Source organism: Aedes albopictus, chromosome 2, assembly GCF_035046485.1.
Source record: "Aedes albopictus strain Foshan chromosome 2, AalbF5, whole genome shotgun sequence".
NCBI classification, from domain to species: Eukaryota; Metazoa; Arthropoda; class Insecta; order Diptera; family Culicidae; genus Aedes; species Aedes albopictus.
Window position 1 is genome coordinate 39,682,449 of NC_085137.1, and position 13,569 is coordinate 39,696,017.

Here is a 13,569-nt window from a genome sequence, read left to right on the forward strand (position 1 = left end):
CTCCTGTGGGACCGGCTGAGTACGAAAAGCCGATCTCATCTAGTCGGAAAGCGAGGGAACCGAATCGTCGGATGATTCCTCCACAATGGAATCAACTCCAACGGTGGGCAGCAAGCACAACAATGCCTACATGTCGATCAATGCCTCTTCCGATTTCCAAAGCGGGGGAATCCCACCCTAAAGAAGCAAATTCCTCAGCAGATGGTGATCCAGCAGATTCCTTAGATTCTGCAGCAACAACGACAACACACAGGTTTTGGCCAACTGCAGGGCCAACCACAGCAGTTCCACCATCAGCACCAGCTCGTAAACAATCATCACATCATCAGTAGCAGCAACACCAGAGAGTCAAAACCATTTGCATTATGAAAATATCCAAGACTGACCGGAGATTGAAACCGTCACTTTCAGCATGGTCTCGGAAAATACCCACGTGTTTACCGCACAGATATCGGAGCTACTTGTACTGCTACGGCTGCTTTGTAATCATAAAACATACAAAAAATATACATATTAGTGTTAATGAAAATAAATTATTCTTGATCAAAACTTTCGGACCTTCTCGGCGCATTCGGTGTTTTTTTTTTCTAGGATTCCTCCAGAAATTCTTATTGGGGTTCTTCTAGAAAATCTTTCCGGTATTCCTCCAGGAGCTTTTTTTCTGAGATTCCTCAACAAATTCCGTCTGGTATACCCCAAGAAGATCATTCTGAAATTCTCCATGAAGTTCTCTTTGGAATTCGTAAAAAGTGTCTTTGGAAATTTCTTCAGAAGTTTGTACCCTTCAGGGATTCCTGCTGAAGTTTATTATCGGCTTCCTTCTAGGATTCCTCCAGGAGTTGCTTGTACGATTCTTTAAGGAGTTACATAGCTGAGGGATTCCTCCAGAAGTTCGTTCTAGGCTTCGTCCAGAAGTATGTTCTGGCTGGGTTTCCTGTAGAAGTTCCTTCTGGGATTCTTCCTGAAATTCCTTCCGGGATTCCTCCTAAAACTTTCAAATGTCTTCTGGGATTCCCCCAGCACTCAGCAGTGCTTTCAGGAGTACCTTCTGTGAATTCAGCAGAAGTTCCTTCTAGGATGCTCAAGAAGTACCTGGGTTTCCTCCAAAAGTACCTTCTATGATTCATAAAGGCCTCATAAGGACTGTATCGGAAATTAACTATATACGTTCACAACTGCCTAAAAAGTAATTTGTTCGAAATAAACATAACTTTATTTTTGGAGATACTATAAATATCTTTTAAATAAGAATGGCAGTTTTGAATTTCAAAAAATATCCATTTAACTAGAACTTTTATCTCAAAGATTGCACATATGTTTTTAAAATTTTGGACACCTCCTAAAAATTTGAAATTGCGAAAACAGTGGGAAAATATTAAAAATTTTCTTTTATTTTTGCGCAAATATATTCTTTTCCAGAATGCCCATGATATATAAAAATCATTTTCATCAAGAAAAATTTTCTCCGCAGTTTAGTGCAGTTGTTAAAAATAAAAAAAAAAACATTTTTCGAGGAACTCTTTTTTATGCGTTTTCAATGAACGATTACGCAAATAAAAAATAAATAAAGTTAAAAATTCGCATTTTTTAATTGGGCATGTATTTAAATTAATTAAAGAGGTAGTTTTTTCAGAGAACGGAATTTTATAACCTCTGAAGATATTTTAAACAGAGCGTCAAAGTTCGACCAAAAAGTAGGTGTTTTTTGGCCAATCCCGGGATAGAGGTTTTTCTATTCAAAATAAGAATTTTAAAAGTCAATGAGTGATATGTTATGTGTACATAACTGCTAGTGATAATCTGTGATAATCATTATTTTCCAGATTTTTTTCCGTATATTTTTTTTCGCTACAAATTATTGCAACGTTAAAAAAAAATTAAAAATAATGTAGTTTGTACAGATTGTTATTTGGTGTGGTGTACTCATAGAACCAGGGCCCAAATAGCCACAGCTGTAAAGGCGTGGGTATCCAGCATGACCCTGCTGGGGATGACGGGTTCAATTCCCGGTCGGTCCAGGATCTTTTCGATTGACCCGTGGAAGCATGAGGTAGGGAGTTGTGAGGACCAGAGCTATGTTAGACGCTCTCCTAATCGACTCACCGTTTTGCAGTCCACTTGAAGTTCCTCACGGAATTCCTCCTGTGATTCAACCAGAGATTTCTCCAAGAATTTCGTCATGAATTTCTTCCGGGAATTTTTCCAACAATTCCTGTAATAATTTCTCCAAGGATACCTTCAAATATTGCTCTCGAAAATCCTCCAGGAATACATGTTGGGATTCCTCCAGAAATTCTTCTTGAGACACATTAAGAGATTTCTTCATGAATTCCTCCAGAAATATCTCCTGTGGTTCCTCCAGAGATTATTCTAAGGATTCCTCCAGAAATTTCTTCGAATATTCATCCAAGATCTCTCCTGGAAATAACACTAGAATTTCTTGCTGGGATTCCTCCAGCAATCCGGCTGTAATTAATTGTAAATAGTTTAGTATTCCTACTGGAAATCATCTTGAGATTATTTTAAGAACTACTGCTGGGATTACTCCAGGACTGCTACTGCGATTCCATTAGACATTTCTGCTAGGAATCCTCCTGGATTTTTTTCTGAGTTTCCCATGCAATACTGCAGGGAATCCTTCAGCAATTCCTGGAGGACCTCGTAGAGAATAGGAGATATTCCTGATGAAAATGATTGAGAAATCTCGGCAAGAATTCCCGAAGAATTGTCGAATCGAGTCACTTGCCGTGCAGAATTAGCACAAATATGGTCCACACAGGATCGTCCGGCACGGAATCCTGCTTGCTGCCGTCGGAGAGTTGGGTCAATGTTCTTCTGTATCCGGTTAAGGATCATTTTGCAGAGGACTTCGAGAACGATACACAATAACATGATGTCCGTCAATTATCGCATAAAATCAGATCACCCTTTTTGGGTACTAACACGCCTTGCATCCAAGAAGTTTCCTAGTAATTCCTTTTGGAAATCGACTTGAGATTCTTTAAATAATTCTAATTGTGATTGTTCAGGAATACTGTTGGGATTTATTTAGATTTCTAATAGAACCTTCATGGTGGGTTTTTCTGGGACTCCTCAGACAATTCCTGCTGGAAATTCTTCAGGAATTTTCCGGAGGACTTCCAAGAGCAATTACTGGAGCAATCCTAGCTAGAAATGTTTGAGAAATCTCACCATGAATTCCTGGAAAACTTCCTAAAGGAATCCTTGAAGAAGGAATCACTAGATTAATTTCTATTTCAATCCTTATAAATTATTATTTACTCTTTATTATAGGGATTTTCAGCCCGAGGCTGGTTCATCCCCATCGGAATCCTTTTAAAAATCTCTGGAGGAAAGATTTCTCTGGGTATTCCTCCAAGAGTACCTGAAGAGGTTCTATAGATATTCCTGCTGAGATTGCCGAAAAGTTCCAGGAATTTATCCAGGGAGACCACTTGAAATTCATTCAGGGTATTCCTGAATTCATCAGGGTATTCCTGTGATTTATCAAGGGATTTCTCCAAGGATTTCTTCGAGAATTGCTTCAGGTTTTTTTGAAAAAAATCCGCAATAACTTCTGCAGTGATTTCTCCAAGAATTCCTTCAGATGTTGCCCATGGGCGAAACTACGAATGTTTTTCCAGGGGGTGCACCACAAACAAATATTCATTAGTTTATCCATTCATCATTCATCGCCCCATATCTCACAGCAATGCATTTAAATTCTAGGGGGTGCCTGGCACCCCCAGTAGTTTCGCCTATGATGTTGCCCTCGGGAACCCTTCACGAATGCCTGCTGCGTTTTATCCAGAAATTCTTCTTGTAACACCTCAAAGGATTTCTACATGGATTACTCCAGAAATTCCTTCTGAGGTTCCTCCGAACGTTCCTCCTGTGGATCATCCAGAGATGTTTCCAAGGATTTCTCCAGGAACTCCTCTTGGGATTCTTACAGGAATTTCTCCAAGGATTCATTAAGGACAAACGTCTTGAAATCCCGCTTCAACAGTGCATCACAACTTCAAACGCACAAATCTCAAGAAGCAAACTTCACACAACAGTGTATTTCATTATTCTATTCTTGCTCACTCGTAATAAGCTTAAAATAAGAAGATCAGGTGTGATGGTTTTGTTTACGAAGAGATTTGTGCCCTCAAAATCGTGAGTAGGTGCCAAAGTCGGCCATTGTGGCGGCCATTTTGGGATTCTAACAAGCCTGTCCTTAAAGATTTCTTCTGATATTACCACTAGAAATTCTTGCTGGGATTCCTCTATATGTTTAATATGCTTCAAATGAACAATATGGAAGAATATCTAGGGAATTTCTGGTGAATCCCCTGGAAAAATCCCTAGATGAATTTCTGAAGCAATCCATGGAGAAGCTACAGCAGAGATTGCTAGATCAAGAATACTTGGAGGACTCCCAGCAATACATATAGTTGCTGGTTGAGATGCAGGCTTTGTTTCAGTTGAAACGCTATTCCAAGAAGAAGAAAAAATAAAAAGATTATTTCGTCACAAAGAACAACTTTGTAGAACATACAAAAATCCCTAGAAATAATTTTAACGAAAAAATCTAAGACGTCGCCCACAAAAAAATGACATAAGCATCACATTCCATTAGAAATTATATATAGCTTTAAAATCGCTCTAAAACAAAATTTACTTTTCAAATTGGTTGATGTTAGAACATGATTCAGCATTTACTATCTTATACTTCATAGTTGATGCAATTTAATTTTTTGAACTTTGGATGCGATTTTCTCGATTGTTTGTTTTTGTACATGGGACAATTATGCGTCCACCGGCAGATTAGGACCTAATAAAAAAAACATATCAAATCTTCAGAATGCTCGGAATACCATAGGACTAACAGATGACTGGTTTTGACGTTCTGATCTCCTGTTTCGCAAAGTATTTTTTCAAAACATATCCTCAACAATAACAAATTGGAAGAATAAATCTTCAAATTTGTTATTGTTGAGGATATGTTCAATTATTGATTTGCAGAGGCCGCATTGTGGTAAAGTCTCATAAAAAAAAATAATTGATTTAATTTATTAAAGATTTACGCACACTTTTAATGAACATATTTTCGAAGTCCATTTGCTGATATGCACAAGTATGCCCAGCTTATCGTGATGTAGATAAGTGGTTTTCAGCTTCCACAATCAGATGTTCGGAAACTTTTACTACACACGTTTCTGGCAAAGACAATCTCCCAGCTTCTCTTCAGGTTCAGCAAGCATTGGTAGTCTGGATTTATTAATAAGTCAGGAATTTTTCCACAAAATATTGGAGTTATCTTTGGAGTATTCCGGAATTATTGTATGGACGGCATCTATTTTTCACATCTTAGGTCCCCATGCTTAATTAGTATCTCAAGTTTTTTTTACTAGCGTCTCAGTCAAGATTTTTTTAATTTAAACGAACTCATAAAGCAGGAATGCAGAGCGAAATTCCCTGTAATAAGCCCAAAAGAAAAATGAAAAATACTAGGAAACATCACAACCATATGACTATCTAGAAGAATCCCTGATGAAATTTAAACCATTAAACTATTAAACTTTTGTTTTAAATTATATTGCATTAACATTTTGTAAAGCAATTATGGAATATATCCGGTAGCAAAATACATAGTCCCTAAATAGTTTATTTTGGATCATCATAAGCCTTTCAAATATTACACAGAAAACTAAACAAACTAAAGATTAAATCTCTATGAGCGATATGTTTTTTGTTTCCAGTTTCTATTTATTCGTCTAAATACTTTTCAGCTCAGTTGAATCTCATGTTTTCACAAGCGGATGCTTCTATAACGACACTCGTAGTACATTCAAGTCCACGATTACACAAGCAGGCTCAATTTTTGCAACTCTCCTTCCGCCCATGCCTTGCGGACACACATCCTCCTTCAATCCCGAATAATTCATCAGGCAAACGCCTTCCATTTGCTCCTTGGCACGATCATCAAGATCTCCGTTTGGGGTGATTCCGTCCGTATGATCCTGTCGCTGAACATGTTACCGAAATCCAAGTTTCCGTTCCAGTTCCTGCCGGAAGCTGTTCGGTGCAGAACGGGCCTGCTCCTCTCGGTCACCTCCTGGCCGGCCAATGCATTGAAATGGTTTGGGAAGCGGTGGAGTATAAAGTTCGCACCAAGGCGCTGAGTTCACTTCTACTAAATATTCCGGCGTCGTTCGTTGAGCGATCGCTCTAGAACCTACGGCGATTCCTGAAGTTTCTTTCGAATTTCCGCTGTGAACTGGGCGTAGAATAATCAACGTTAACGAAATTTTTTTTCGCGGTGTTGGGATGAGCAGGGGCTGCATGGAGTTTAACTGGAACCTACTGGATGCGCCCGCCGACAGTCGGTTGGACGATGTACCGTTCCATCTAAAAACACATGAAATATACTTCAATATCGAGGAAATAACTAAATTAAGCCTAGTTTACAAAAATACTTACCGACCATTCCATTAATTTGCGTTTAACTCTAGGCTTAACTTGATTCGAGTGCGCTCTCGACACCTGTTGAGGTTGCGACTCTTCTCACCCGCAAACGTCACTTGAAAGCGACGTTTGTCGATCAAAATCGACTACGAGAATGCGGTGAGAGTTCATCGGTGTTCACTCACATCGACTCTTCTCACCGCATTCGACTACGGGAATCGGGTGACGCATTCGACTCGACTTTCGTCACCTCATTCGAAGTGCAGAATGAGCACAAATATCGGTAGGACGCGGACGAGTAGCAGGCCGGAATTCGGAGCAGCGCGAGTCCGAATAAGCCACCCCCTGGAACCGTGGATAGCGAGCCGAGGTTCCACGCCCGTACGCGAGTCGCCGTTGGAGACAAGGAAGGAGAGGTGGTGGAGCAGAAGGAGAAGGGGCCCCGCAACAGAAAAGGTCAGATAGAATTAAGAAAGTGGGAGTAGAAAGTGCCAGGAATAGCCTAGGAATGAAGCGTTGTTGAAGCAATAAACTGGTGTAGAAAGTGTAAAAGTGCTGTGGTTTTCCTCCATTTTGTACGGAAGTTACCTGCCCGCGAGTTAATTTGTATAGTGAACGTGCCGACCCTGAGGCCATTGAGTCGGGGAGTCTCTGTAGTACTCCCGACTGTCTACCCAATACTTACAAGTCTTTGCCCTTAGTAGATGCCTTGGGGTCTAAACTTAAGGTTTTGGAGGGAGACGTTCACTTTCTATCGGGCAGTTTTTGCCAAATGACGATTTAGGGTGGGTTACCCATATACAAGGAAAAATGGTTGTTAAATGTCAAACAGTTGTACCACACAAATTCAGTGAACTGGCCTCAAGTCTTTGCCCTTAGTAGATGACTTGGGGTCTAAACTTAAGGTTTAGGAGGGAGACGTTCACTTTCTATCGGGCAGTTTTTGCCAAATGACGATTTAGGGTGGGTTACCCGTATACAAGGAAAGTGGTTGTTAAAAGTCAAACATTTTTCCTACATGAAATCAGTGAACTGGTCTCAAGTCTTTGCCCTTAGAAGATGACTTGGGGTCTAAACTTAAGGTTTAGGAGGGAGACGTTCACTTTCTATCGGGCAGTTTTTGCCAAATGACGATTTAGGGTGAGTTTCCTGTATACTAGGAAAAGTGGTTGTTAAATGTCAAACAGTTCTACCACACAGAATCAGTGAACTGGCCTCAAGTCTTTGCCCTTAGTAGATGCCTTGGGGTCTAAACTTAAGGTTTAGGAGGGAGACGTTCACTTTCTATCGGGCAGTTTTTGCCAAATGACGATTTAGGGTGGGTTACCCATATACAAGGAAAAGTGGTTGTTAAAAGTCAAACAGTTCTACCACACAAATTCAGTGAACTGGCCTCAAGTCTTTGCCCTTAGAAGATGCCTTGGGGTCTAAACTTAAGGTTTAGGAGGGAGACATTCACTTTCTATCGGGCAGTTTTTGCCAAATGACGATTTAGGGTGAGTTTCCTGTATACTAGGAAAAGTGGTTGTTAAATGTCAAACAGTTCTACCACACAGAATCAGTGAACTGGCCTCAAGTCTTTGCCCTTAGTAGATGCATTGGGGTCTAAACTTAAGGTTTAGGAGGGAGACGTTCACTTTCTATCGGGCAGTTTTTGCCAAATGACGATTTAGGGTGGGTTACCCATATACAAGGAAAAGTGGTTGTTAAAAGTCAAACATTTTTCCCACATGAAATCAGCGAACTGGCCTCAAGTCTTTGCTCTTAGTAGATGCCTTGGGGTCTAAACTTAAGGTTTAGGAGGAAGACGTTCACTTTCTATCGGGCAGTTTTTGCCAAATGACGATTTAGGGTGGGTTGCCCATATACAAGGAAAGTGGTTGTTAAAAGTCAAACATTTTTCCTACATGAAAACAGTGAACTGGCCTCAAGTCTTTGCCCTTAGAAGATGACTTGGGGTCTAAACTTAAGGTTTAGGAGGGAGACGTTCACTTTCTATCGGGCAGTTTTTGCCAAATGACGATTTAGGGTGGGTTACCCATATACAAGGAAAGTGGTTGTTAAAAGTCAAACATTTTTCGTACATGAAATCAGTGAACTGGCCTCAAGTCTTTGCCCTTAGAAGATGACTTGGGGTCTAAACTTAAGGTTTAGGAGGGAGACGTTCACTTTCTATCGGGCAGTTTTTGCCAAATGACGATTTAGGGTGGGTTACCCATATACAAGGAAAAGTGGTTGTTAAAAGTCAAACATTTTTCCTACATGAAATCAGTGAACTGGCCTCAAGTCTTTGCCCTTAGAAGCTGACTTGGGGTCTAAACTTAAGGTTTTGGAGGGACACGTTCACTTTCTATCGGGCAGTTTTTGCCAAATGACGATTTAGGGTGGGTTATCCATATACTAGGAAAAGTGGTTGTTAAAAGTCAAACAGTTGTACCACACAAATTCAGTGAACTGGCCTCAAGTCTTTGCCCTTAGAAGATGACTTGGGGTCTAAACTTAAGGTTTAGGAGGGAGACGTTCACTTTCTATCGGGCAGTTTTTGCCAAATGACGATTTAGGCTGGGTTACCCATATACAAGGAAAAGTGGTTGTTAAAAGTCAAACAGTTGTACCACACAAATTCAGTGAACTGGCCTCAAGTCTTTGCCCTTAGTAGATGACTTGGGGTCTTAACTTAAGGTTTAGGAGGGAGACGTTCACTTTCTATCGGGTAGTTTTTGCCAAATGACGATTTAGGGTGGGTTACCCATATACAAGGAAAAGTGGTTGTTAAAAGTCAAACAGTTCTACCACACAAATTCAGTGAACTGGCCTCAAGTCTTTGCCCTTAGAAGATGCCTTGGGGTCTAAACTTAAGGTTTAGGAGGGAGACATTCACTTTCTATAGGGCAGTTTTTGCCAAATGACGATTTAGGGTGAGTTTCCTGTATACTAGGAAAAGTGGTTGTTAAATGTCAAACAGTTGTACCACACAGAATCAGTGAACTGGCCTCAGGTCTTTGCCCTTAGTAGATGACTTGGGGTCTAAACTTAAGGTTTTGGAGGGAGACGTTCACTTTCTATAGGGCAGTTTTTGCCAAATGACGATTTAGGGTGGGTTACCCATATACAAGGAAAAGTGGTTGTTAAAAGTCAAAAATTTTTCCTACATGAAATCAGCGAACTGGCCTCAAGTCTTTGCCCTTAGTAGATGCCTTGAGGTCTAAACTTAAGGTTTAGGAGGGAGACGTTCACTTTCTATCGGGCAGTTTTTGCCAAATGACGATTTAGGGTGGGTTACCCATATACAAGGAAAAGTGGTTGTTAAAAGTCAAACAGTTCTACCACACAAATTCAGTGAACTGGCCTCAAGTCTTTGCCCTTAGTAGATGCACTGGGGTCTAAACTTAAGGTTTAGGAGGGAGACGTTCACTTTCTATCGGGCAGTTTTTTCCAAATGACGATTTAGGGTGGGTTACCCATATACAAGGAAAAGTGGTTGTTAAAAGTCAAACATTTTTCCTACATGAAATCAGTGAACTGGCCTCAAGTCTTTGCCCTTAGAAGATGACTTGGGGTCTAAACTTAAGGTTTAGGAGGGAGACGTTCACTTTCTATCGGGCAGTTTTTGCCAAATGACGATTTAGGGTGGGTTACCCATATACAAGGAAAAGTGGTTGTTAAAAGTCAAACATTTTTCCTACATGAAATCAGTGAACTGGCCTCAAGTCTTTGCCCTTAGAAGATGACTTGGGGTCTAAACTTAAGGTTTAGGAGGGAGACGTTCACTTTCTATCGGGCAGTTTTTGCCAAATGACGATTTAGGGTGGGTTACCCATATACAAGGAAAAGTGGTTGTTAAAAGTCAAACAGTTGTACCACACAAATTCAGTGAACTGGCCTCAAGTCTTTGCCCTTAGAAGATGACTTGGGATCTAAACTTAAGGTTTAGGAGGGAGACGTTCACTTTCTATCGGGCAGTTTTTGCCAAATGACGATTTAGGGTGGGTTACCCATATACAAGGAAAAGTGGTTGTTAAAAGTCAAACAGTTGTACCACACAAATTCAGTGAACTGGCCTCAAGTCTTTGCCCTTAGTAGATGACTTGGGGTCTAAACTTAAGGTTTTGGAGGGAGACGTTCACTTTCTATGGGGCAGTTTTTGCCAAATGACGATTTAGGGTGGGTTATCCATATACAAGGAAAAGTGGTTGTTAAAAGTCAAACATTTTTCCTACATGAAATCAGTGAACTGGCCTCAAGTCTTTGCCCTTAGAAGCTGACTTGGGGTCTAAACTTAAGGTTAAGGAGGGAGACGTTCACTTTCTATGGGGCAGTTTTTGCCAAATGACGATTTAGGGTGGGTTATCCATATACAAGGAAAAGTGGTTGTTAAAAGTCAAACATTTTTCCTACATGAAATCAGTGAACTGGCCTCAAGTCTTTGCCCTTAGAAGCTGACTTGGGGTCTAAACTTAAGGTTTTGGAGGGAGACGTTCACTTTCTATCGGGCAGTTTTTGCCAAATGACGATTTAGGGTGGGTTATCCATATACAAGGAAAAGTGGTTGTTAAAAGTCAAACAGTTGTACCACACAAATTCAGTGAACTGGCCTCAAGTCTTTGCCCTTAGAAGATGACTTGGGATCTAAACTTAAGGTTTAGGAGGGAGACGTTCACTTTCTATCGGGCAGTTTTTGCCAAATGACGATTTAGGGTGGGTTACCCATATACAAGGAAAAGTGGTTGTTAAAAGTCAAGCAGTTGTACCACACAAATTCAGTGAACTGGCCTCAAGTCTTTGCCCTTAGAAGATGACTTGGGGTCTAAACTTAAGGTTTAGGAGGGAGACGTTCACTTTCTATCGGGCAGTTTTTGCCAAATGACGATTTAGGGTGGGTTACCATATACAAGGAAAGTGGTTGTTAAATGTCAAACAGTTCTACCGCACAGAATCAGTGAACTGGCCTCAAGTCTTTGCCCTTAGAAGATGCCTTGGGGTCTAAACTTAAGGTTTAGGAGGGAGACATTCACTTTCTATCGGGCAGTTTTTGCCAAATGACGATTTAGGGTGGGTTACCCATATACAAGGAAAAGTGGTTGTTAAAAGTCAAACAGTTGTACCACACAAATTCAGTGAACTGGCCTCAAGGCTTTGCCCTTAGTAGATGACTTGGGGTCTTAACTTAAGGTTTAGGAGGGAGACGTTCACTTTCTATCGGGCAGTTTTTGCCAAATGACGATTTAGGGTGGGTTACCCATATACAAGGAAAAGTGGTTGTTAAATGTCAAACAGTTCTACCACACAAATTCAGTGAACTGGCCTCAAGTCTTTGCCCTTAGAAGATGCCTTGGGGTCTAAACTTAAGGTTTTGGAGGGAGACATTCACTTTCTATCGGGCAATTTTTGCCAAATGACGATTTAGGGTGAGTTTCCTGTATACTAGGAAAAGTGGTTGTTAAATGTCAAACAGTTCTACCACACAGAATCAGTGAACTGGCCTCAAGTCTTTGCCCTTAGTAGATGCCTTGGGGTCTAAACTTAAGGTTTAGGAGGGAGACGTTCACTTTCTATCGGGCAGTTTTTGCCAAATGACGATTTAGGGTGGGTTACCCGTATACAAGGAAAAAGGTTGTTAAAAGTCAAACATTTTTCCTACATGAAATCAGTGAACTGGCCTCAAGTCTTTGCCCTTAGTAGATGACTTGGGGTCTTAACTTAAGGTTTAGGAGGGAGACGTTCACTTTCTATCGGGCAGTTTTTGCCAAATGACGATTTAGGGTGGGTTACCCATATACAAGGAAAGTGGTTGTTAAAAGTCAAACATTTTTCCTACATGAAATCAGTAAACTGGCCTCAAGTCTTTGCCCTTAGAAGATGACTTGGGGTCTAAACTTAAGGTTTAGGAGGGAGACGTTCACTTTCTATCGGGCAGTTTTTGCCAAATGACGATTTACGGTGAGTTTCCTGTATACTAGGAAAAGTGGTTGTTAAATGTCAAACAGTTCTACCACACAGAATCAGTGAACTGGCCTCAAGTCTTTGCCCTTAGTAGATGCCTTGGGGTCTAAACTTAAGGTTTTGGAGGGAGACGTTCACTTTCTATCGGGCAGTTTTTGCCAAATGACGATTTAGGGTGGGTTACCCATATACAAGGAAAGTGGTTGTTAAAAGTCAAACATTTTTCCTACATGAAATCAGTGAACTGGCCTCAAGTCTTTGCCCTTAGAAGATGACTTGGGGTCTAAACTTAAGGTTTAGGAGGGAGACGTTCACTTTCTATCGGGCAGTTTTTGCCAAATGACGATTTAGGGTGGGTTACCAATATACAAGGAAAAGTGGTTGTTAAAAGTCAAACAGTTGTACCACACAAATTCAGTGAACTGGCCTCATGTCTTTGCCCTTAGTAGATGCCTTGGGGTCTTAACTTAAGGTTTAGGAGGGAGACGTTCACTTTCTATCGGGCAGTTTTTGCCAAATGACGATTTAGGGTGGGTTACCCATATACAAGGAAAGTGGTTGTTAAAAGTCAAACATTTTTCCTACATGAAATCAGTGAACTGGCCTCAAGTCTTTGCCCTTAGAAGATGACTTGGGGTCTAAACTTAAGGTTTAGGAGGGAGACGTTCACTTTCTATCGGGCAGTTTTTGCCAAATGACGATTTAGGGTGGGTTACCAATATACAAGGAAAAGTGGTTGTTAAAAGTCAAACAGTTGTACCACCGACGAACCGACGTGACAGTGGTGTTTCAAAAGTGTCCCCCCTAAATTTAACGGTCGACCAGCAAAGCGAGCGAACGCTTCTGTCAAATCAGCTCAGGCGCGAACCTTTTCCCATATGAATACACGGGGGTTTGGAGTCAAGCTATCAAAACAACGCGAACCGTTATAGAGGAGGCGGTAGTGTTCGGCTATTTTTCATCATGGCGTCGGGGACAACAAATTTGAATTTATTTGTTCTAGCTGTCACGTCGGTTCGTCGGTGGTTGTACCACACAAATTCAGTGAACTGGCCTCAAGTCTTTGCCCTTAGTAGATGCCTTGGGGTCTAAACTTAAGGTTTAGGAAGGAGACGTTCACTTTCTATCGGGCAGTTTTTGCCAAATGACGATTTAGGGTGGGTTACCCATATA

General features: G+C 40.8%; 1 protein-coding gene and 1 long non-coding RNA gene across 2 annotated transcripts in view; both read right to left on the bottom strand.

The window, feature by feature from the left end:
* Window positions 1-13,569, bottom strand: part of LOC109622949 (hypermethylated in cancer 2 protein-like) — a 301,534-nt gene that overhangs the window by 23,387 nt on the left and 264,578 nt on the right. The window lies entirely within an intron of this gene.
* LOC115265546 (uncharacterized) lies at window positions 3,562-6,729 on the bottom strand. Its single transcript, XR_003896736.2, has 2 exons — window positions 6,469-6,729; window positions 3,562-6,396 (listed from the first exon to the last, which is right to left on the bottom strand). It is a non-coding gene; the product is annotated as an uncharacterized LOC115265546 (long non-coding RNA).